The sequence below is a fragment of the Euprymna scolopes genome, chromosome 32, assembly GCF_053919585.1.
Source record: "Euprymna scolopes isolate OS-2025 chromosome 32, ASM5391958v1, whole genome shotgun sequence".
In the NCBI taxonomy this organism is placed as follows: Eukaryota; Metazoa; Mollusca; class Cephalopoda; order Sepiida; family Sepiolidae; genus Euprymna; species Euprymna scolopes.
Genome location: NC_136513.1, coordinates 68,077,114 through 68,102,890, shown reverse-complemented (window position 1 = coordinate 68,102,890; position 25,777 = coordinate 68,077,114). Strand labels below are relative to the sequence as shown.

Genomic DNA, 25,777 nt, shown 5'->3' with positions numbered 1-25,777 from the left:
GGTCAATCAAAAAGTTGACTTGTTAAGTGAATGAGTTCACATAGGTGCAGAAATGAACATTGGCTGAAGGCCAGTTCAGCTTTCCGCCGTTTCATTTATTTGTTTCCCCACGATGTTGGGGAAACCAAGCTACCCCGAAAAAGGGGGCACTATCAAATGAATAGCAATTGTCTAATATGATCAACGCTAATTGCGTTTCTGGAGGTATTGGACGGAAAGCCAGGCAGCCTACTTCACTACATTTCCCTTTATTTATACGAAAAAGATGAACAAGCGTACGAAAGGACGAAATAGCGGGAACTTTTTAAAAGTCGATCAAAATAAATGTAGACAACGTCCATTCACAAATCGTAATTTAGAAAGTATATCATAATTTAGAAAGTATATCATAATTTAGAAAGTATATCATAATTTAGAAAGTATGTCATAATTAAGAAAGTATATCATAATTTAGAAAGTGTATCATAATTTAGAAAGTATATCATAATTTAGAAAGTATATCATAATTTAGAAAGTATATCATAATTTAGAAAGTATATCATAATTTAGATATCATAATTTAGAAAGTATATAATAATTTAGATACCATAATTTAGAAAGTATATCATAATTTAGAAGGTATATCATAATTTAGAAAGTACATCATAATTTAGAATGTATATCATAATTTAGAAAGTATATCATAATTTAGAAAGTATATCATAATTTAGAAAGTATATCATAATTTAGTAAAGAATATCATAATTTAGATATCATAATTTAGAAAGTATATAATAATTTAGATACCATAATTTAGAAAGTATATCATAATTTAGAAAGTATATCATAATTTAGAAAGTACATCATAATTTAGAATGTATATCATAATTAAGAAAGTATATCATAATTTAGAAAGTATATCATAATTTAGAAAGTATATCATAATTTAGATATCATAATTTAGAAAGTATATCATAATTTAGATATCATAATTTAGAAAGTATATCATAATTTAGATATCATAATTTAGAAAGTATATCATAATTTAGAAAGTATATCATAATTTAGATATCATAATTTAGAAAGTATATAATAATTTAGATACCATAATTTAGAAAGTATATCATAATTTAGAAGGTATATCATAATTTAGAACGTATATCATAATTTAGAAAGTATATCATAATTTAGAAAGTATATCATAATTTAGAAAGTATATCATAATGTAGATATCATAATTTAGAAAGTATATCATAATTTAGAAAGTATATCATAATTTAGAAAGTATATTATAATTTAGAAAGTATATCATAATTTAGAAAGTATATCATAATTTAGAAAGTATATAATAATTTAGATACCATAATTTAGAAAGTATATCATAATTTAGAAGGTATATCATAATTTAGAAAGTACATCATAATTTAGAATGTATATCATAATTTAGAAAGTATATCATAATTTAGAAAGTATATCATAATTTAGAAAGTATATCATAATTTAGAAAGTATATCATAATTTAGAAAGTATATCATAATTTAGAAAGTATATCATAATTAAGATACCATAATTTAGAAAGTATATAATAATTTAGATACCATAATTTAGAAAGTATATCATAATTTAGAAGGTATATCATAATTTAGAAAGTACATCATAATTTAGAATGTATATTATAATTTAGAAAGTATATCATAATTTAGAAAGTATATCATAATTTAGAAAGTATATCATAATTTAGAAAGGATATCATAATTTAGATATCATAATTTAGAAAGTATATAATAATTTAGATACCATAATTTAGAAAGTATATCATAATTTAGAAAGTATATCATAATTTAGAAAGTACATCATAATTTAGAATGTATATCATAATTTAGAAAGTATATCATAATTTAGAAAGTATATCATAATTTAGAAAGTATATCATAATTTAGACAGTATATCATAATTTAGAAAGTATATCATAATTTAGAAAGTATATCATAATTTAGATATCATAATTTAGAAAGTATATCATAATTTAGATATCATAATTTAGAAAGTATATAATAATTTAGATACCATAATTTAGAAAAGATATCATAATTTAGAAGGTATATCATAATTTAGAACGTATATCATAATTTAGAATGTATATCATAATTTAGAAAGTATATCATAATTTAGAAAGTATATCATAATGTAGATATCATAATTTAGAAAGTATATCATAATTTAGAAAGTATATCATAATTTAGAAAGTATATCATAATTTAGAAAGTATATCATAATTTAGAAAGAATATCATAATTTAGAAAGTATATCATAATTTAGAAAGTATATCATAATTTAGAAAGTATATAATAATTTAGATACCATAATTTAGAAAGTATATCATAATTTAGAAGGTATATCATAATTTAGAAAGTACATCATAATTTAGAATGTATATCATAATTTAGAAAGTATATCATAATTTAGAAAGTATATCATAATTTAGAAAGTATATCATAATTTAGAAAGTATATCATAATTTAGAAAGTATATAATAATTTAGATATCATAATTTAGAAAGTATATAATAATTTAGATACCATAATTTAGAAAGTATATCATAATTTAGAAAGTATATCATAATTTAGAAAGTACATCATAATTTAGAAAGTATATAATATTTTAGAAAGTATATCATAATTTAGAAAGTATATCATAATTTAGAAAGTATATCATAATTTAGATATCATAATTTAGAAAGTATATCATAATTTAGATATCATAATTTAGAAAGTATATCATAATTTAGATATCATAATTTAGAAAGTATATCATAATTTAGAAAGTATATCATAATTTAGATATCATAATTTAGAAAGTATATAATAATTTAGATACCATAATTTAGAAAGTATATCATAATTTGGAAGGTATATCATAAGTTAGAAAGTTCATCATACTTTAGAATGTATATCATAATTTAGAAAGTATATCATAATTTAGAAAGTATATCATAATTTAGAAAGTATATCATAATTTAGAAAGTATATCATAATTTAGATATCATAATTTCGAAGGTATATCATAATTTAGATATCATAATTTAGAAAGTATATCATAATTTAGATATCATAATTTAGAAAGTATATCATAATTTAGAAAGTATATCATAATTTAGATATCATAATTTAGAAAGTATATCATTATTTAGATACCATAATTTAGAAAGTATATCATAATTTAGAAGGTATATCATAATTTAGAAAGTATATCATAATTTAGAATGTATATCATAATTTAGAAAGTATATCATAATTTAGAAAGTATATCATAATGTAGATATCATAATTTAGAAAGTATATCATAATTTAGAAAGTATATCATAATTTAGAAAGTATATCATAATTTAAATATCATAATTTAGAAAGTATATCATAATTTTAATATCATAATTTAGAAAGTATATCATAATTTAGATATCATAATTTAGAAAGTATATCATAATTTAGAAAGTATATCATAATTTAGAAAGTATATAATCATTTAGAAAGTATATCATCATTTAGAAAGTATATCATAATTTAGATATCATAATTAAGAAAGTATATCATAATTTAGATATCATGATTTAGAAAGTATATCATAATTTAGAAAGTATATAATAATTTAGATATCATAATTTAGAAAGTATATCATAATTTAGAAAGTATATCATAATTGAGATACCATAATTTAGAAAGTATATCATAATTTAGAAAGTATATCATAATTTAGAAAGTATATCATAATTTAGATATCATAATTTAGAAAGTATATCATAATTTAGAAAGTATATCATAAGTTAGAAAGTATATCATAATTTAGAAAGTATATCATAATTTAGATATCATAATTTAGAAAGTATAAGGAAAGTTCTAAAGAATAGTAACGTGGTTGAGAGCCCCTCCCCGAAAAACCTTTTTGTGGACATACAAAAACGTGCATGACACTTTTGCTTTGTATATATATAGATTACCTATGCAATAAATATCATAATTTAGAAAGTATATCATAATTTAGAAAGTATATCATAATTTAGAAAGTATATCATAATTTAGAAAGTATATCATAATTTAGAAAGTATGTCATAATTAAGAAAGTATATCATAATTTAGAAAGTGTATCATAATTTAGAAAGTATATCATAATTTAGAAAGTATATCATAATTTAGAAAGTATATCATAATTTAGATATCATAATTTAGAAAGTATATAATAATTTAGATACCATAATTTAGAAAGTATATCATAATTTAGAAGGTATATTATAATTTAGAAAGTACATCATAATTTAGAATGTATATCATAATTTAGAAAGTATATCATAATTTAGAAAGTATATCATAATTTAGAAAGTATATCATAATGTGAAAAGGATATCATAATTTAGATATCATAATTTAGAAAGTATATAATAATTTAGATACCATAATTTAGAAAGTATATCATAATTTAGAAAGTATATCATAATTTAGAAAGTACATCATAATTTAGAATGTATATCATAATTTAGAAAGTATATCATAATTTAGAAAGTATATCATAATTTAGAAAGTATATCATAATTTAGAAAGTATATCATAATTTAGATATCATAATTTAGAAAGTATATCATAATTTAGATATCATAATTTAGAAAGTATATCATAATTTAGATATCATAATTTAGAAAGTATATCATAATTTAGAAAGTATATCATAATTTAGATATCATAATTTAGAAAGTATATAATAATTTAGATACCATAATTTAGAAAGTATATCATAATTTAGAAGGTATATCATAATTTAGAACGTATATCATAATTTAGAATGTATATCATAATTTAGAAAGTATATCATAATTTAGAAAGTATATCATAATGTAGATATCATAATTTAGAAAGTATATCATAATTTAGAAAGTATATCATAATTTAGAAAGTATATCATAATTAAGAAAGTATATCATAATTTAGAAAGTATATCATAATTTAGAAAGTATATCATAATTTAGAAAGTATATCATAATTTAGAAAGTATATCATAATTTAGATATCATAATTTAGAAAGTATATAATTTAGATACCATAATTTCGAAAGTATATCATAATTTAGAAAGGATATCATAATTTAGAAAGTACATCATAATTTAGAATTTATATCATAATTTAGAAAGTATATCATAATTTAGAAAGTATATCATAATTTAGAAAGTATATCATAATTTAGAAAGTATATCATAATTTAGAAAGTATATCATAATTTAGAAAGTATATCATAATTTAGATATCATAATTTAGAAAGTATATAATAATTTAGATACCATAATTTAGAAAGTATATCATAATTTAGAAGGTATATCATAATTTAGAAAGTACATCATAATTTAGAATGTATATCATAATTTAGAAAGTATATCATAATTTAGAAAGTATATCATAATTTAGAAAGTATATCATAATTTAGAAAGTATATCATAATGTAGATATCATAATTTAGAAAGTATATCATAATTTAGAAAGTATATCATAATTTAGAAAGTATATCATAATTAAGAAAGTATATCATAATTTAGAAAGTATATCATAATTTAGAAAGTATATCATAATTTAGAAAGTATATCATAATTTAGAAAGTATATCATAATTTAGATATCATAATTTAGAAAGTATATAATTTAGATACCATAATTTCGAAAGTATATCATAATTTAGAAAGGATATCATAATTTAGAAAGTACATCATAATTTAGAATGTATATCATAATTTAGAAAGTATATCATAATTTAGAAAGTATATCATAATTTAGAAAGTACATCATAATTTAGAATGTATATCATAATTTAGAAAGTATATCATAATTTAGAAAGTATATCATAATTTAGAAAGTATATCTAATTTAGAAAGTATATCATAATTTAGAAAGTATATCATAATTTAGATATCATAATTTAGAAAGTATATCATAATTTAGATATCATAATTTAGAAAGTATATCATAATTTAGATATCATAATTTAGAAAGTATATCATAATTTAGAAAGTATATCATAATTTAGATATCATAATTTAGAAAGTATATAATAATTTAGATACCATAATTTAGAAAGTATATCATAATTTAGAAGGTATATAATAATTTAGAACGTATATCATAATTTAGAATGTATATCATAATTTAGAAAGTATATCATAATTTAGAAAGTATATCATAATGTAGATATCATAATTTAGAAAGTATATCATAATTTAGAAAGTATATCATAATTTAGAAAGTATATAATAATTTAGAAAGTTTATCATAATTTAGAAAGTATATCATAATTTAGAAAGTATATCATAATTTAGAAAGTATATCATAATTTAGAAAGTATATCATGATTTAGATATCATAATTTAGAAAGTATATAATAATTTAGATACCATAATTTAGAAAGTATATCATAATTTAGAAGGTATATCATAATTTAGAAAGTATATCATAATTTAGAATGTATATCATAATTTAGAAAGTATATCATAATTTAGAAAGTATATCATAATGTAGATATCATAATTTAGAAACTATATCATAATTTAGACAGTATATCATAATTTAGAAAGTATATCATAATTTAAATATCATAATTTAGAAAGTATATGACAATTTTAATATCATAATTTAGAAAGTATATCATAATTTAGATATCATAATTTAGAAAGTATATCATAATTTAGAAAGTATATCATAATTTAGAAAGTATATAATCATTTAGAAAATATATCATCATTTAGAAAGTATATCATAATTTAGATATCATAATTTAGAAAGTATATCATAATTTAGATATCATGATTTAGAAAGTATATCATAATTTAGAAAGTATATCATAATTTAGATATCATAATTTAGAAAGTATATCATAATTTAGAAAGTATATCATAATTGAGATACCATAATTTAGAAAGTATATCATAATTTAGAAAGTATATCATAATTTAGAAAGTATATCATAATTTAGATATCATAATTTAGAAAGTATATCATAATTTAGAAAGTATATCATAAGTTAGAAAGTATATCATAATTTAGAAAGTATATCATAATTTAGATATCATAATTTAGAAAGTATAAGGAAAGTTCTAAAGAATAGTAACGTGGTTGAGAGCCCCTCCCCGAAAAACCTTTTTGTGGACATACAAAAACGTGCATGAGACTTTTGCTTTGTATATATATAGATTACCTATGCAATAAATATCATAATTTAGAATGTATATCATAATTTAGAAAGTATATCATAATTTAGAAAGTATATCATAATTTAGAAAGTATATCATAATTTAGAAAGTATGTCATAATTAAGAAAGTATATCATAATTTAGAAAGTATATCATAATTTAGAAAGTATATCATAATTTAGAAAGTATATCATAATTTAGAAAGTATATCATAATTTAGATATCATTATTTTGAAAGTATATAATAATTTAGATACCATAATTTAGAAAGTATATCATAATTTAGAAGATATATCATAATTTAGAAAGTACATCATAATTTAGAATGTATATCATAATTTAGAAAGTATATCATAATTTAGAAAGTATATCATAATTTAGAAAGTATATCATAATTTAGAAAGGATATCATAATTTAGATATCATAATTTAGAAAGTATATAATAATTTAGATACCATAATTTAGAAAGTATATCATAATTTAGAAAGTATATCATAATTTAGAAAGTACATCATAATTTAGAATGTATATCATAATTTAGAAAGTATATAATAATTTAGAAAGTATATCATAATTTAGAAAGTATATCATAATTTAGAAAGTATATCATAATTTAGATATCATAATTTAGAAAGTATATCATAATTTAGATATCATAATTTAGAAAGTATATCATAATTTAGATATCATAATTTAGAAAGTATATCATAATTTAGATACCATGATTTAGAAAGTATATCATAATTTAGAAGGTATATCATAATTTAGAACGTATATCATAATTTAGAATGTATATCATAATTTAGAAAGTATATCATAATTTAGAAAGTATATCATAATGTAGATATCATAATTTAGAAAGTATATCATAATTTAGAAAGTATATCATAATTTAGAAAGTATATCATAATTTAGAAAGTATATCATAATTTAGAAAGTATATAATTTAGATACCATAATTTAGAAAGTATATCATAATTTAGAAGGTATATCATAATTTAGAAAGTACATTATAATTTAGAATGTATATCATAATTTAGAAAGTATATCATAATTTAGAAAGTATATCATAATTTAGAAAGTATATCATAATTTAGAAAGTATATCATAATTTAGAAAGTATATCATAATTTAGAAAGTATATCATAATTTAGAAAGTATATCATAATTTAGAAAGTATATCATAATTTAGAAAGTATATCATAATTTAGATATCATAATTTAGAAAGTATATAATAATTTAGATACCATAATTTAGAAAGTATATCATAATTTAGAAGGTATATCATAATTTAGAAAGTACATCATAATTTAGAATGTATATCATAATTTAGAAAGTATATCATAATTTAGAAAGTATATTATAATTTAGAAAGTACATCATAATTTAGAATGTATATCATAATTTAGAAAGTATATCATAATTTAGAAAGTATATCATAATTTAGAAAGTATATCTAATTTAGAAAGTATATCATAATTTAGAATGTATATCATAATTTAGATATCATAATTTAGAAAGTATATCATAATTTAGATATAATAATTTAGAAAGTATATCATAATTTAGATATCATAATTTAGAAAGTATATCATAATTTAGAAAGTATATCATAATTTAGATATCATAATTTAGAAAGTATATAATAATTTAGATACCATAATTTAGAAAGTATATCATAATTTAGAAGGTATATCATAATTTAGAACGTATATCATAATTTAGAATGTATATCATAATTTAGAAAGTATATCATAATTTAGAAATATATCATAATGTAGATATCATAATTTAGAAAGTATATCATAATTTAGAAAGTATATCATAATTTAGAAAGTATATCATAATTTAGAAAGTATATCATAATTTAAAAAGTATATCATAATTTAGAAAGTATATCATAATTTAGATATCATAATTTAGAAAGTATATCATAATTTAGATACCATAATTTAGAAAGTATATCATAATTTAGAAGGTATATCATAATTTAGAAAGTACATCATAATTTAGAATGTATATCATAATTTAGAAAGTATATCATAATTTAGAAAGTATATCATAATTTAGAAAGTATATCATAATTTAGAAAGTATATCATAATTTAGAAAGTATATCATAATTTAGAAAGTATATCATAATTTAGATATCATAATTTAGAAAGTATATAATAATTTAGATACCATAATTTAGAAAGTATATCATAATTTAGAAAGTATATCATAATTTAGAAAGTACATCATAATTTAGAATGTATATCATAATTTAGAAAGTATATCATAATTTAGAAAGTATATCATAATTTAGAAAGTATATCATAATTTAGAAAGTATATCATAATTTAGAAAGTATATCATAATTTAGAAAGTATATCATAATTTAGATATCATAATTTAGAAAGTATATAATAATTTAGATACCATAATTTAGAAAGTATATCATAATTTAGAAAGTATATCATAATTTAGAAAGTACATCATAATTTAGAATGTATATCATAATTTAGAAAGTATATCATAATTTAGAAAGTATATCATAATTTAGAAAGTATATCATAATTTAGAAAGTATATCATAATTTAGATATCATAATTTAGAAAGTATATAATAATTTAGATATCATAATTTAGAAAGTATATCATAATTTAGAAAGTATATCATAATGTAGATATCATAATTTAGAAAGTATATAATAATTTAGATACCATAATTTAGAAAGTATATCATAATTTAGAAAGTATATCATAATTTAGATATCATAATTTAGAAAGTATATAATAATTTAGATACCATAATTTAGAAAGTATATCATAATTTAGAAGGTATATCATAATTTAGAAAGTACATCATAATTTAGAATGTATATCATAATTTAGAAAGTATATCATAATTAAGATACCATAATTTAGAAAGTATATAATAATTTAGATACCATAATTTTGAAAGTATACCATAATTTAGAAGGTATATCATAATTTAGAAAGTACATCATAATTTAGAATGTATATTATAATTTAGAAAGTATATCATAATTTAGAAAGGATATCATAATTTAGATATCATAATTTAGAAAGTATATAATAATTTAGATACCATAATTTAGAAAGTATATCATAATTTAGAAAGTATATCATAATTTAGAAAGTACATCATAATTTAGAATGTATATCATAATTTAGAAAGTATATCAAAATTTAGAAAGTATATCATAATTTAGACAGTATATCATAATTTAGAAAGTATATCATAATTTAGAAAGTATATCATAATTTAGATATCATAATTTAGAAAGTATATCATAATTTAGATATCATAATTTAGAAAGTATATAATAATTTAGATACCATAATTTAGAAAAGATATCATAATTTAGAAGGTATATCATAATTTAGAACGTATATCATAATTTAGAATGTATATCATAATTTAGAAAGTATATCATAATTTAGAAAATATATCATAATGTAGATATCATAATTTAGAAAGTATATCATAATTTAGAAAGTATATCATAATTTAGAAAGTATATCATAATTTAGAAAGTATATCATAATTTAGAAAGAATATCATAATTTAGAAAGTATATCATAATTTAGAAAGTATATCATAATTTAGAAAGTATATAATAATTTAGATACCATAATTTAGAAAGTATATCATAATTTAGAAGGTATATCATAATTTAGAAAGTACATCATAATTTAGAATGTATATCATAATTTAGAAAGTGTATCATAATTTAGAAAGTATATCATAATTTAGAAAGTATATCATAATTTAGAAAGTATATCATAATTTAGAAAGTATATAATAATTTAGATATCATAATTTAGAAAGTATATAATAATTTAGATACCATAATTTAGAAAGTATATCATAATTTAGAAAGTATATCATAATTTAGAAAGTACATCATAATTTAGAAAGTATATAATAATTTAGAAAGTATATCATAATTTAGAAAGTATATCATAATTTAGAAAGTATATCATAATTTAGATATCATAATTTAGAAAGTATATCATAATTTAGATATCATAATTTAGAAAGTATATCATAATTTAGATATCATAATTTAGAAAGTATATCATAATTTAGAAAGTATATCATAATTTAGATATCATAATTTAGAAAGTATATAATAATTTAGATACCATAATTTAGAAAGTATATCATAATTTGGAAGGTATATCATAATTTAGAAAGTTCATCATACTTTAGAATGTATATCATAATTTAGAAAGTATATCATAATTTAGAAAGTATATCATAATTTAGAAAGTATATCATAATTTAGAAAGTATATCATAATTTAGATATCATAATTTCGAAGGTATATCATAATTTAGATATCATAATTTAGAAAGTATATCATAATTTAGATATCATAATTTAGAAAGTATATCATAATTTAGAAAGTATATCATAATTTAGATATCATAATTTAGAAAGTATATAATAATTTAGATACCATAATTTAGAAAGTATATCATAATTTAGAAGGTATATCATAATTTAGAAAGTATATCATAATTTAGAATGTATATCATAATTTAGAAAGTATATCATAATTTAGAAAGTATATCATAATGTAGATATCATAATTTAGAAAGTATATCATAATTTAGAAAGTATATCATAATTTAGAAAGTATATCATAATTTAAATATCATAATTTAGAAAGTATATCATAATTTTAATATCATAATTTAGAAAGTATATCATAATTTAGATATCATAATTTAGAAAGTATATCATAATTTAGAAAGTATATCATAATTTAGAAAGTATATAATCATTTAGAAAGTATATCATCATTTAGAAAGTATATCATAATTTAGATATCATAATTTAGAAAGTATATCATAATTTAGATATCATGATTTAGAAAGTATATCATAATTTAGAAAGTATATAATAATTTAGATATCATAATTTAGAAAGTATATCATAATTTAGAAAGTATATCATAATTGAGATACCATAATTTAGAAAGTATATCATAATTTAGAAAGTATATCATAATTTAGAAAGTATATCATAATTTAGATATCATAATTTAGAAAGTATATCATAATTTAGAAAGTATATCATAAGTTAGAAAGTATATCATAATTTAGAAAGTATATCATAATTTAGATATCATAATTTAGAAAGTATAAGGAAAGTTCTAAAGAATAGTAACGTGGTTGAGAGCCCCTCCCCGAAAAACCTTTTTGTGGACATACAAAAACGTGCATGACACTTTTGCTTTGTATATATATAGATTACCTATGCAATAAATATCATAATTTAGAAAGTATATCATAATTTAGAAAGTATATCATAATTTAGAAAGTATATCATAATTTAGAAAGTATATCATAATTAAGAAAGTATGTCATAATTAAGAAAGTATATCATAATTTAGAAAGTGTATCATAATTTAGAAAGTATATCATAATTTAGAAAGTATATCATAATTTAGAAAGTATATCATAATTTATATATCATAATTTAGAAAGTATATAATAATTTAGATACCATAAGTTAGAAAGTATATCATAATTTAGAAGGTATATCATAATTTAGAAAGTACGTCATAATTTAGAATGTATATCATAATTTAGAAAGTATATCATAATTTAGAAAGTATATCATAATTTAGAAAGTATATCATAATGTGAAAAGGATATCATAATTTAGATATCATAATTTAATAATTTAGAAAGTATATAATAATTTAGATACCATAATTTAGAAAGTATATTATAATTTAGAAAGTATATCATAATTTAGAAAGTACATCATAATTTAGAATGTATATCATAATTTAGAAAGTATATCATAATTTAGAAAGTATATCATAATTTAGAAAGTATATCATAATTTAGAAAGTATATCATAATTTAGAAAGTATATCATAATTTAGATATCATAATTTAGAAAGTATATCATAATTTAGATATCATAATTTAGAAAGTATATCATAATTTAGATATCATAATTTAGAAAGTATATCATAATTTAGAAAGTATATCATAATTTAGATATCATAATTTAGAAAGTATATAATAATTTAGATACCATAATTTAGAAAGTATATCATAATTTAGAAGGTATATCATAATTTAGAACGTATATCATAATTTAGGATGTATATCATAATTTAGAAAGTATATCATAATTTAGAAAGTATATCATAATGTAGATATCATAATTTAGAAAGTATATCATAATTTAGAAAGTATATCATAATTTAGAAAGTATATCATAATTAAGAAAGTATATCATAATTTAGAAAGTATATCATAATTTAGAAAGTATATCATAATTTAGAAAGTATATCATAATTTAGAAAGTATATCATAATTTAGAAAGTATATCATAATTTAGATATCATAATTTAGAAAGTATATAATTTAGATACCATAATTTAGAAAGTATATCATAATTTAGAAAGGATATCATAATTTAGAAAGTACATCATAATTTAGAATGTATATCATAATTTAGAAAGTATATCATAATTTAGAAAGTATATCATAATTTAGAAAGTATATCATAATTTAGAAAGTATATCATAATTTAGAAAGTATATCATAATTTAGATATCATAATTTAGAAAGTATATAATAATTTAGATACCATAATTTAGAAAGTATATCATAATTTAGAAGGTATATCATAATTTAGAAAGTACATCATAATTTAGAATGTATATCATAATTTAGAAAGTATATCATAATTTAGAAAGTATATCATAATTTAGAAAGTATATCATAATTTAGAAAGGATATCATAATTTAGATATCATAATTTAGAAAGTATATAATAATTTAGATACCATAATTTAGAAAGTATATCATAATTTAGAAAGTATATCATAATTTAGAAAGTACATCATAATTTAGAATGTATATCATAATTTAGAAAGTATATCATAATTTAGAAAGTATATCATAATTTAGAAAGTATATCTAATTTAGAAAGTATATCATAATTTAGAAAGTATATCATAATTTAGATATCATAATTTAGAAAGTATATCATAATTTAGATATCATAATTTAGAAAGTATATCATAATTTAGATATCATAATTTAGAAAGTATATCATAATTTAGAAAGTATATCATAATTTAGATATCATAATTTAGAAAGTATATAATAATTTAGATACCATAATTTAGAAAGTATATCATAATTTAGAAGGTATATCATAATTTAGAACGTATATCATAATTTAGAATGTATATCATAATTTAGAAAGTATATCATAATTTAGAAAGTATATCATAATGTAGATATCATAATTTAGAAAGTATATAATAATTTAGAAAGTATATCATAATTTAGAAAATATATCATAATTTAGAAAGTATATCATAATTTAGAAAGTATATCATAATTTAGAAAGTATATCATAATTTAGAAAGTATATCATGATTTAGATATCATAATTTAGAAAGTATATAATAATTTAGATACCATAATTTAGAAAGTATATCATAATTTAGAAGGTATATCATAATTTAGAAAGTATATCATAATTTAGAATGTATATCATAATTTAGAAAGTATATCATAATTTAGAAAGTATATCATAATGTAGATATCATAATTTAGAAACTATATCATAATTTAGAAAGTATATCATAATTTAGAAAGTATATCATAATTTAAATATCATAATTTAGAAAGTATATGACAATTTTAATATCATAATTTAGAAAGTATATCATAATTTAGATATCATAATTTAGAAAGTATATCATAATTTAGAAAGTATATCATAATTTAGAAAGTATATAATCATTTAGAAAGTATATCATAATTTAGAAAGTATATCATAATTTAGATATCATAATTTAGAAAGTATATCATAATTTAGATATCATGATTTAGAAAGTATATCATAATTTAGAAAGTATATCATAATTTAGATATCATAATTTAGAAAGTATATCATAATTTAGAAAGTATATCATAATTGAGATACCATAATTTAGAAAGTATATCATAATTTAGAAAGTATATCATAATTTAGAAAGTATATCATAATTTAGATATCATAATTTAGAAAGTATATCATAATTTAGAAAGTATATCATAAGTTAGAAAGTATATCATAATTTAGAAAGTATATCATAATTTAGATATCATAATTTAGAAAGTATAAGGAAAGTTCTAAAGAATAGTAACGTGGTTGAGAGCCCCTCCCCGAAAAACCTTTTTGTGGACATACAAAAACGTGCATGACACTTTTGCTTTGTATATATATAGATTACCTATGCAATAAATATCATAATTTAGAAAGTATATCATAATTTAGAAAGTATATCATAATTTAGAAAGTATATCATAATTTAGAAAGTATATCATAATTTAGAAAGTATGTCATAATTAAGAAAGTATATCATAATTTAGAAAGTATATCATAATTTAGAAAGTATATCATAATTTAGAAAGTATATCATAATTTAGAAAGTATATCATAATTTAGATATCATTATTTTGAAAGTATATAATAATTTAGATACCATAATTTAGAAAGTATATCATAATTTAGAAGGTATATCATAATTTAGAAAGTACATCATAATTTAGAATGTATATCATAATTTAGAAAGTATATCATAATTTAGAAAGTATATCATAATTTAGAAAGTATATCATAATTTAGAAAGGATATCATAATTTAGATATCATAATTTAGAAAGTATATAATAATTTAGATACCATAATTTAGAAAGTATATCATAATTTAGAAAGTATATCATAATTTAGAAAGTACATCATAATTTAGAATGTATATCATAATTTAGAAAGTATATAATAATTTGGAAAGTATATCATAATTTAGAAAGTATATCATAATTTAGAAAGTATATCATAATTTAGATATCATAATTTAGAAAGTATATCATAATTTAGATATCATAATTTAGAAAGTATATCATAATTTAGATATCATAATTTAGAAAGTATATCATAATTTAGAAAGTATATCATAATTTAGATATCATAATTTAGAAAGTATATCATAATTTAGATACCATAATTTAGAAAGTATATCATAATTTAGAAGGTATATCATAATTTAGAACGTATATCATAATTTAGAATGTATATCATAATTTAGAAAGTATATCATAATTTAGAAAGTATATCATAATTTAGAAAGTATATCATAATTTAGAAAGTATATCATAATTTAGAAAGTATATAATAATTTAGATATCATAATTTAGAAAGTATATAATAATTTAGATACCATAATTTAGAAAGTATATCATAATTTAGAAAGTATATCATAATTTAGAAAGTACATCATAATTTAGAAAGTATATAATAATTTAGAAAGTATATCATAATTTAGAAAGTATATCATAATTTAGAAAGTATATCATAATTTAGATATCATAATTTAGAAAGTATATCATAATTTAGATATCATAATTTAGAAAGTATATCATAATTTAGATATCATAATTTAGAAAGTATATCATAATTTAGAAAGTATATCATAATTTAGATATCATAATTTAGAAAGTATATAATAATTTAGATACCATAATTTAGAAAGTATATCATAATTTGGAAGGTATATCATAATTTAGAAAGTTCATCATACTTTAGAATGTATATCATAATTTAGAAAGTATATCATAATTTAGAAAGTATATCATAATTTAGAAAGTATATCATAATTTAGAAAGTATATAATAATTTAGATATCATAATTTCGAAGGTATATCATAATTTAGATATCATAATTTAGAAAGTATATCATAATTTAGATATCATAATTTAGAAAGTATATCATAATTTAGAAAGTATATCATAATTTAGATATCATTATTTAGAAAGTATATAATAATTTAGATACCATAATTTAGAAAGTATATCATAATTTAGAAGGTATATCACAATTTAGAAAGTATATCATAATTTAGAATGTATATCATAATTTAGAAAGTATATCATAATTTAGAAAGTATATCATAATGTAGATATCATAATTTAGAAAGTATATCATAATTTAGAAAGTATATCATAATTTAGAAAGTATATCATAATTTAAATATCATAATTTAGAAAGTATATCATAATTTTAATATCATAATTTAGAAAGTATATCATAATTTAGATATCATAATTTAGAAAGTATATCATAATTTAGAAAGTATATCATAATTTAGAAAGTATATAATCATTTAGAAAGTATATCATCATTTAGAAAGTATATCATAATTTAGATATCATAATTTAGAAAGTATATCATAATTTAGATATCATGATTTAGAAAGTATATCATAATTTAGAAAGTATATAATAATTTAGATATCATAATTTAGAAAGTATATCATAATTTAGAAAGTATATCATAATTGAGATACCATAATTTAGAAAGTATATCATAATTTAGAAAGTATATCATAATTTAGAAAGTATATCATAATTTAGATATCATAATTTAGAAAGTATATCATAATTTAGAAAGTATATCATAAGTTAGAAAGTATATCATAATTTAGAAAGTATATCATAATTTAGATATCATAATTTAGAAAGTATAAGGAAAGTTCTTAAGAATAGTAACGTGGTTGAGAGCCCCTCCCCGAAAAACCTTTTTGTGGACATACAAAAACGTGCATGACACTTTTGCTTTGTATATATATAGATTACCTATGCAATAAATATCATAATTTAGAAAGTATATCATAATTTAGAAAGTATATCATAATTTAGAAAGTATATCATAATTTAGAAAGTATATCATAATTTAGAAAGTATGTCATAATTAAGAAAGTATATCATAATTTAGAAAGTGTATCATAATTTAGAAAGTATATCATAATTTAGAAAGTATATCATAATTTAGAAAGTATATCATAATTTAGATATCATAATTTAGAAAGTATATAATAATTTAGATACCATAATTTAGAAAGTATATCATAATTTAGAAGGTATATCATAATTTAGAAAGTACATCATAATTTAGAATGTATATCATAATTTAGAAAGTATATCATAATTTAGAAAGTATATCATAATTTAGAAAGTATATCATAATGTGAAAAGGATATCATAATTTAGATATCATAATTTAGAAAGTATATAATAATTTAGATACCATAATTTAGAAAGTATATCATAATTTAGAAAGTATATCATAATTTAGAAAGTACATCATAATTTAGAATGTATATCATAATTTAGAAAGTATATCATAATTTAGAAAGTATATCATAATTTAGAAAGTATATCATAATTTAGAAAGTATATCATAATTTAGAAAGTATATCATAATTTAGATATCATAATTTAGAAAGTATATCATAATTTAGATATCATAATTTAGAAAGTATATCATAATTTAGATATCATAATTTAGAAAGTATATCATAATTTAGAAAGTATATCATAATTTAGATATCATAATTTAGAAAGTATATAATAATTTAGATACCATAATTTAGAAAGTATATCATAATTTAGAAGGTATATCATAATTTAGAATATATATCATAATTTAGAATGTATATCATAATTTAGAAAGTATATCATAATTAAGAAAGTATATCATAATGTAGATATCATAATTTAGAAAGTATATCATAATTTAGAAAGTATATCATAATTTAGAAAGTATATCATAATTAAGAAATAATATCATAATTTAGAAAGTATATCATAATTTAGAAAGTATATCATAATTTAGAAAGTATATCATAATTTAGAAAGTATATCATAATTTAGAAAGTATATCATAATTTAGATATCATAATTTAGAAAGTATATAATTTAGATACCATAATTTAGAAAGTATATCATAATTTAGAAAGGATATCATAATTTAGAAAGTACATCATAATTTAGAATGTATATCATAATTTAGAAAGTATATCATAATTTAGAAAGTATATCATAATTTAGAAAGTATATCATAATTTAGAAAGTATATCATAATTTAGATATCATAATTTAGAAAGTATATAATAATTTAGATACCATAATTTAGAAAGTATATCATAATTTAGAAGGTATATCATAATTTAGAAAGTACATCATAATTTAGAATGTATATCATAATTTAGAAAGTATATCATAATTTAGAAAGTATATCATAATTTAGAAAGTATATCATAATTTAGAAAGGATATCATAATTTAGATATCATAATTTAGAAAGTATATAATAATTTAGATACCATAATTTAGAAAGTATATCATAATTTAGAAAGTATATCATAATTTAGAAAGTACATCATAATTTAGAAGGTATATCATAATTTTGAAAGTATATCATAATTTAGAAAGTATATCATAATTAAGAAAGTATATCTAATTTAGAAAGTATATCATAATTTAGAAAGTATATCATAATTTAGATATCATAATTTAGAAAGTATATCATAATTTAGATATCATAATTTAGAAAGTATATCATAATTTAGATATCATAATTTAGAAAGTATATCATAATTTAGAAAGTATATCATAATTTAGATATCATAATTTAGAAAGTATATAATAATTTAGATACCATAATTTAGAAAGTATATCATAATTGAGAAGGTATATCATAATTTAGAACGTATATCATAATTTAGAATGTATATCATAATTTAGAAAGTATATCATAATTTAGAAAGTATATCATAATGTAGATATCATAATTTAGAAAGTATATCATAATTTAGAAAGTATATCATAATTTAGAAAGTATATCATAATTTAGAAAGTATATCATAATTTAGAAGGTATATCATAATTTAGAAAGTATATCATAATTTAGAATGTATATCATAATTTAGAAAGTATATCATAATTTAGATATCATAATTTAGAAAGTATATCATAATTTAGAAAGTATATCATAATTTAGAAAGTATATAATCATTTAGAAAGTATATCATCATTTAGAAAGTATATCATAATTTAGATATCATAATTTAGAAAGTATATCATAATTTAGATATCATGATTTAGAAAGTATATCATAATTTAGAAAGTATATCATAATTTAGATATCATAATTTAGAAAGTATATCATAATTTAGAAAGTATATCATAATTGAGATACCATAATTTAGAAAGTATATCATAATTTAGAAAGTATATCATAATTTAGAAAGTATATCATAATTTAGATATCATAATTTAGAAAGTATATCATAATTTAGAAAGTATATCATAAGTTAGAAAGTATATCATAATTTAGAAAGTATATCATAATTTAGATATCATAATTTAGAAAGTATAAGGAAAGTTCTAAAGAATAGTAACGTGGTTGAGAGCCCCTCCCCGAAAAACCTTTTTGTGGACATACAAAAACGTGCATGAGACTTTTGCTTTGTATATATATATAGATTACCTATGCAATAAATATCATAATTTAGAAAGTATATCATAATTTAGAAAGTATATCATAATTTAGAAAGTATATCATAATTTAGAAAGTATATCATAATTTAGAAAGTATGTCATAATTAAGAAAGTATATCATAATTTAGAAAGTATATCATAATTTAGAAAGTATATCATAATTTAGAAAGTATATCATAATTTAGAAAGTATATCATAATTTAGATATCATTATTTTGAAAGTATATAATAATTTAGATACCATAATTTAGAAAGTATATCATAATTTAGAAGGTATATCATAATTTAGAAAGTACATCATAATTTAGAATGTATATCATAATTTAGAAAGTATATCATAATTTAGAAAGTATATCATAATTTAGAAAGTATATCATAATTTAGAAAGGATATCATAATTTAGATATCATAATTTAGAAAGTATATAATAATTTAGATACCATAATTTAGAAAGTATATCATAATTTAGAAAGTATATCATAATTTAGAAAGTACATCATAATTTAGAATGTATATCATGATTTAGAAAGTATATAATAATTTAGAAAGTATATCATAATTTAGAAAGTATATCATAATTTAGAAAGTATATCATAATTTAGATATCATAATTTAGAAAGTATATCATAATTTAGATATCATAATTTAGAAAGTATATCATAATTTAGATATCATAATTTAGAAAGTATATCATAATTTAGAAAGTATATCATAATTTAGATATCATAATTTAGAAAGTATATCATAATTTAGATACCATAATTTAGAAAGTATATCATAATTTAGAAGGTATATCATAATTTAGAACGTATATCATAATTTAGAATGTATATCATAATTTAGAAAGTATATCATAATTTAGAAAGTATATCATAATGTAGATATCATAATTTAGAAAGTATATCATAATTTAGAAAGTATATCATAATTTAGAAAGTATATCATAATTTAGAAAGTATATCATAATTTAGAAAGTATATAATTTAGATACCATAATTTAGAAAGTATATCATAATTTAGAAGGTATATTATAATTTAGAAAGTACATTATAATTTAGAATGTATATCATAATTTAGAAAGTATATCATAATTTAGAAAGTATATCATAATTTAGAAAGTATATCATAATTTAGAAAGTATATCATAATTTAGAAAGTATATCATAATTTAGAAAGTATATCATAATTTAGAAAGTATATCATAATTTAGAAAGTATATCATAATTTAGATATCATAATTTAGAAAGTATATAATAATTTAGATACCATAATTTAGAAAGTATATCATAATTTAGAAGGTATATCATAATTTAGAAAGTACATCATAATTTAGAATGTATATCATAATTTAGAAAGTATATCATAATTTAGAAAGTATATTATAATTTAGAAAGTACATCATAATTTAGAATGTATATCATAATTTAGAAAGTATATCATAATTTAGAAAGTATATCATAATTTAGAAAGTATATCTAATTTAGAAAGTATATCATAATTTAGAATGTATATCATAATTTAGATATCATAATTTAGAAAGTATATCATAATTTAGATATAATAATTTAGAAAGTATATCATAATTTAGATATCATAATTTAGAAAGTATATCATAATTTAGAAAGTATATCATAATTTAGATATCATAATTTAGAAAGTATATAATAATTTAGATACCATAATTTAGAAAGTATATCATAATTTAGAAGGTATATCATAATTTAGAACGTATATCATAATTTAGAATGTATATCATAATTGAGAAAGTATATCATAATTTAGAAATATATCATAATGTAGATATCATAATTTAGAAAGTATATCATAATTTAGAAAGTATATCATAATTTAGAAAGTATATCATAATTTAGAAAGTATATCATAATTTAAAAAGTATATCATAATTTAGAAAGTATATCATAATTTAGATATCATAATTTAGAAAGTATATCATAATTTAGATACCATAATTTAGAAAGTATATCATAATTTAGAAGGTATATCATAATTTAGAAAGTACATCATAATTTAGAATGTATATCATAATTTAGAAAGTATATCATAATTTAGAAAGTATATCATAATTTAGAAAGTATATCATAATTTAGAAAGTATATCATAATTTAGAAAGTATATCATAATTTAGAAAGTATATCATAATTTAGATATCATAATTTAGAAAGTATATAATAATTTAGATACCATAATTTAGAAAGTATATCATAATTTAGAAAGTATATCATAATTTAGAAAGTACATCATAATTTAGAATGTATATCATAATTTAGAAAGTATATCATAATTTAGAAAGTATATCATAATTTAGAAAGTATATCATAATTTAGAAAGTATATCATAATTTAGATATCATAATTTAGAAAGTATATCATAATTTAGATATCAAATTTTAGAAAGTATATCATAATTTAGATATCATAATTTAGAAAGTATATCATAATTTAGAAAGTATATCATAATGTAGATATTATAATTTAGAAAGTATATAATAATTTAGATACCATAATTTAGAAAGTATATCATAATTTGGAAGGTATATCATAATTTAGAAAGTTCATCATAATTTAGAATGTATATCATAATTTAGAAAGTATATCATAATTTAGAAAGTATATCATAATTTAGAAAGTATATCATAATTTAGAAAGTATATCATAATTTAGAAAGTATATCATAATTTAGATATCATAATTTAGAAGGTATATCATAATTTAGATATCATAATTTAGAAAGTATATCATAATTTAGATATCATAATTTAGAAAGTATATCATAATTTAGAAAGTATATCATAATTTAGATATCATAATTTAGAAAGTATATCATAATTTAGATACCATAATTTAGAAAGTATATCATAATTTAGAAGGTATATCATAATTTAGAAAGTATATCATAATTTAGAATGTATATCATAATTTAGAAAGTATATCATAATTTAGAAAGTATATCATAATGTAGATATCATAATTTAGAAACTATATCATAATTTAGAAAGTATATCATAATTTAGAAAGTATATCATAATTTAGAAAGTATATCTAATTTAGAAAGTATATCATAATTTAGAATGTATATTATAATTTAGATATCATAATTTAGAAAGTATATCATAATTTAGATATCATAATTTAGAAAGTATATCATAATTTAGATATCATAATTTAGAAAGTATATCATAATTTAGAAAGTATATCATAATTTAGATATCATAATTTAGAAAGTATATAATAATTTTGATACCATAATTTAGAAAGTATATCATAATTTAGAAGGTATATCATAATTTAGAACGTATATCATAATTTAGAATGTATATCATAATTTGAAAGTATATCATAATTTAGAAAGTATATCATAATGTAGATATCATAATTTAGAAAGTATATCATAATTTAGAAAGTATATCATAATTTAGAAAGTATATCATAATTTAGAAAGTATATCATAATTTAGAAAGTATATCATAATTTAGAAAGTATATCATAATTTAGAAAGTATATCATAATTTAGAAAGTATATCATAATTTAGATATCATAATTTAGAAAGTATATCATAATTTAGATACCATAATTTAGAAAGTATATCATAATTTAGAAGGTATATCATAATTTAGAAAGTACATCATAATTTAGAATGTATATCATAATTTAGAAAGTATATCATAATTTAGAAAGTATATCATAATTTAGAAAGTATATCATAATTTAGAAAGTATATCATAATTTAGATATCATAATTTAGAAAGTATATAATAATTTAGATACCATAATTTAGAAAGTATATCATAATTTAGAAAGTATATCATAATTTAGAAAGTACATCATAATTTAGAATGTATATCATAATTTAGAAAGTATATCATAATTTAGAAAGTATATCATAATTTAGAAAGTATATCATAATTTAGAAAGTATATCATAATTTAGATATCATAATTTAGAAAGTATATCATAATTTAGATATCATAATTTTGAAAGTATATCATAATTTAGATATCATAATTTAGAAAGTATATCATAATTTAGAAAGTATATCATAATGTAGATATCATAATTTAGAAAGTATATAATAATTTAGATACCATAATTTAGAAAGTATATCATAATTTGGAAGGTATATCATAATTTAGAAAGTTCATCATAATTTAGAATGTATATACTAATTTAGAAAGTATATCATAATTTAGAAAGTATATCATAATTTAGAAAGTATATCATAATTTAGAAAGTATATCATAATTTAGAAAGTATATCATAATTTAGATATCATAATTTAGAAGGTATATCATAATTTAGATATCATAATTTAGAAAGTATATCATAATTTAGATATCATAATTTAGAAAGTATATCATAATTTAGAAAGTATATCATAATTTAGATATCATAATTTAGAAAGTATATCATAATTTAGATACCATAATTTAGAAAGTATATCATAATTTAGAAGGTATATCATAATTTAGAAAGTATATCATAATTTAGAATGTATATCATAATTTAGAAAGTATATCATAATTTAGAAAGTATATCATAATGTAGATATCATAATTTAGAAACTATATCATAATTTAGAAAGTATATCATAATTTAGAAAGTATATCATAATTTAGATATCATAATTTAGAAAGTATATCATAATTTAAATATCATAATTTAGAAAGTATATCATAATTTAGATATCATAATTTAGAAAGTATATCATAATTTAGAAAGTATATCATAATTTAGAAAGTATATAATCATTTAGAAAGTATATCATCATTTAGAAAGTATATCATAATTTAGATATCATAATTTAGAAAGTATATCATAATTTAGATATCATAATTTAGAAAGTATATCATAATTTAGAAAGTATATCATAATTTAGATATCATAATTTAGAAAGTATATCATAATTTAGAAAGTATATCATAATTGAGATACCATAATTTAGAAAGTATATCATAATTTAGAAAGTATATCATAATTTAGAAAGTATATCATAATGTAGATATCATAATTTAGAAAGTATATCATAATTTAGAAAGTATATCATAAGTTAGAAAGTATATCATAATTTAGAAAGTATATCATAATTTAGATATCATAATTTAGAAAGTATAAGGAAAGTTCTAAAGAATAGTAACGTGGTTGAGAGCCCCTCCCCGGAAAACCTTTTTGTGGACATACAAAAACGT

General features: G+C 17.3%; 1 protein-coding gene across 1 annotated transcript in view; it reads right to left on the bottom strand.

Annotated features, from left to right (window-relative positions):
• Positions 1 to 25,777, bottom strand: part of LOC145256408 (lipoxygenase homology domain-containing protein 1-like) — a 798,046-nt gene that overhangs the window by 563,194 nt on the left and 209,075 nt on the right. The gene's annotated exons all lie outside the window — the stretch shown is intronic.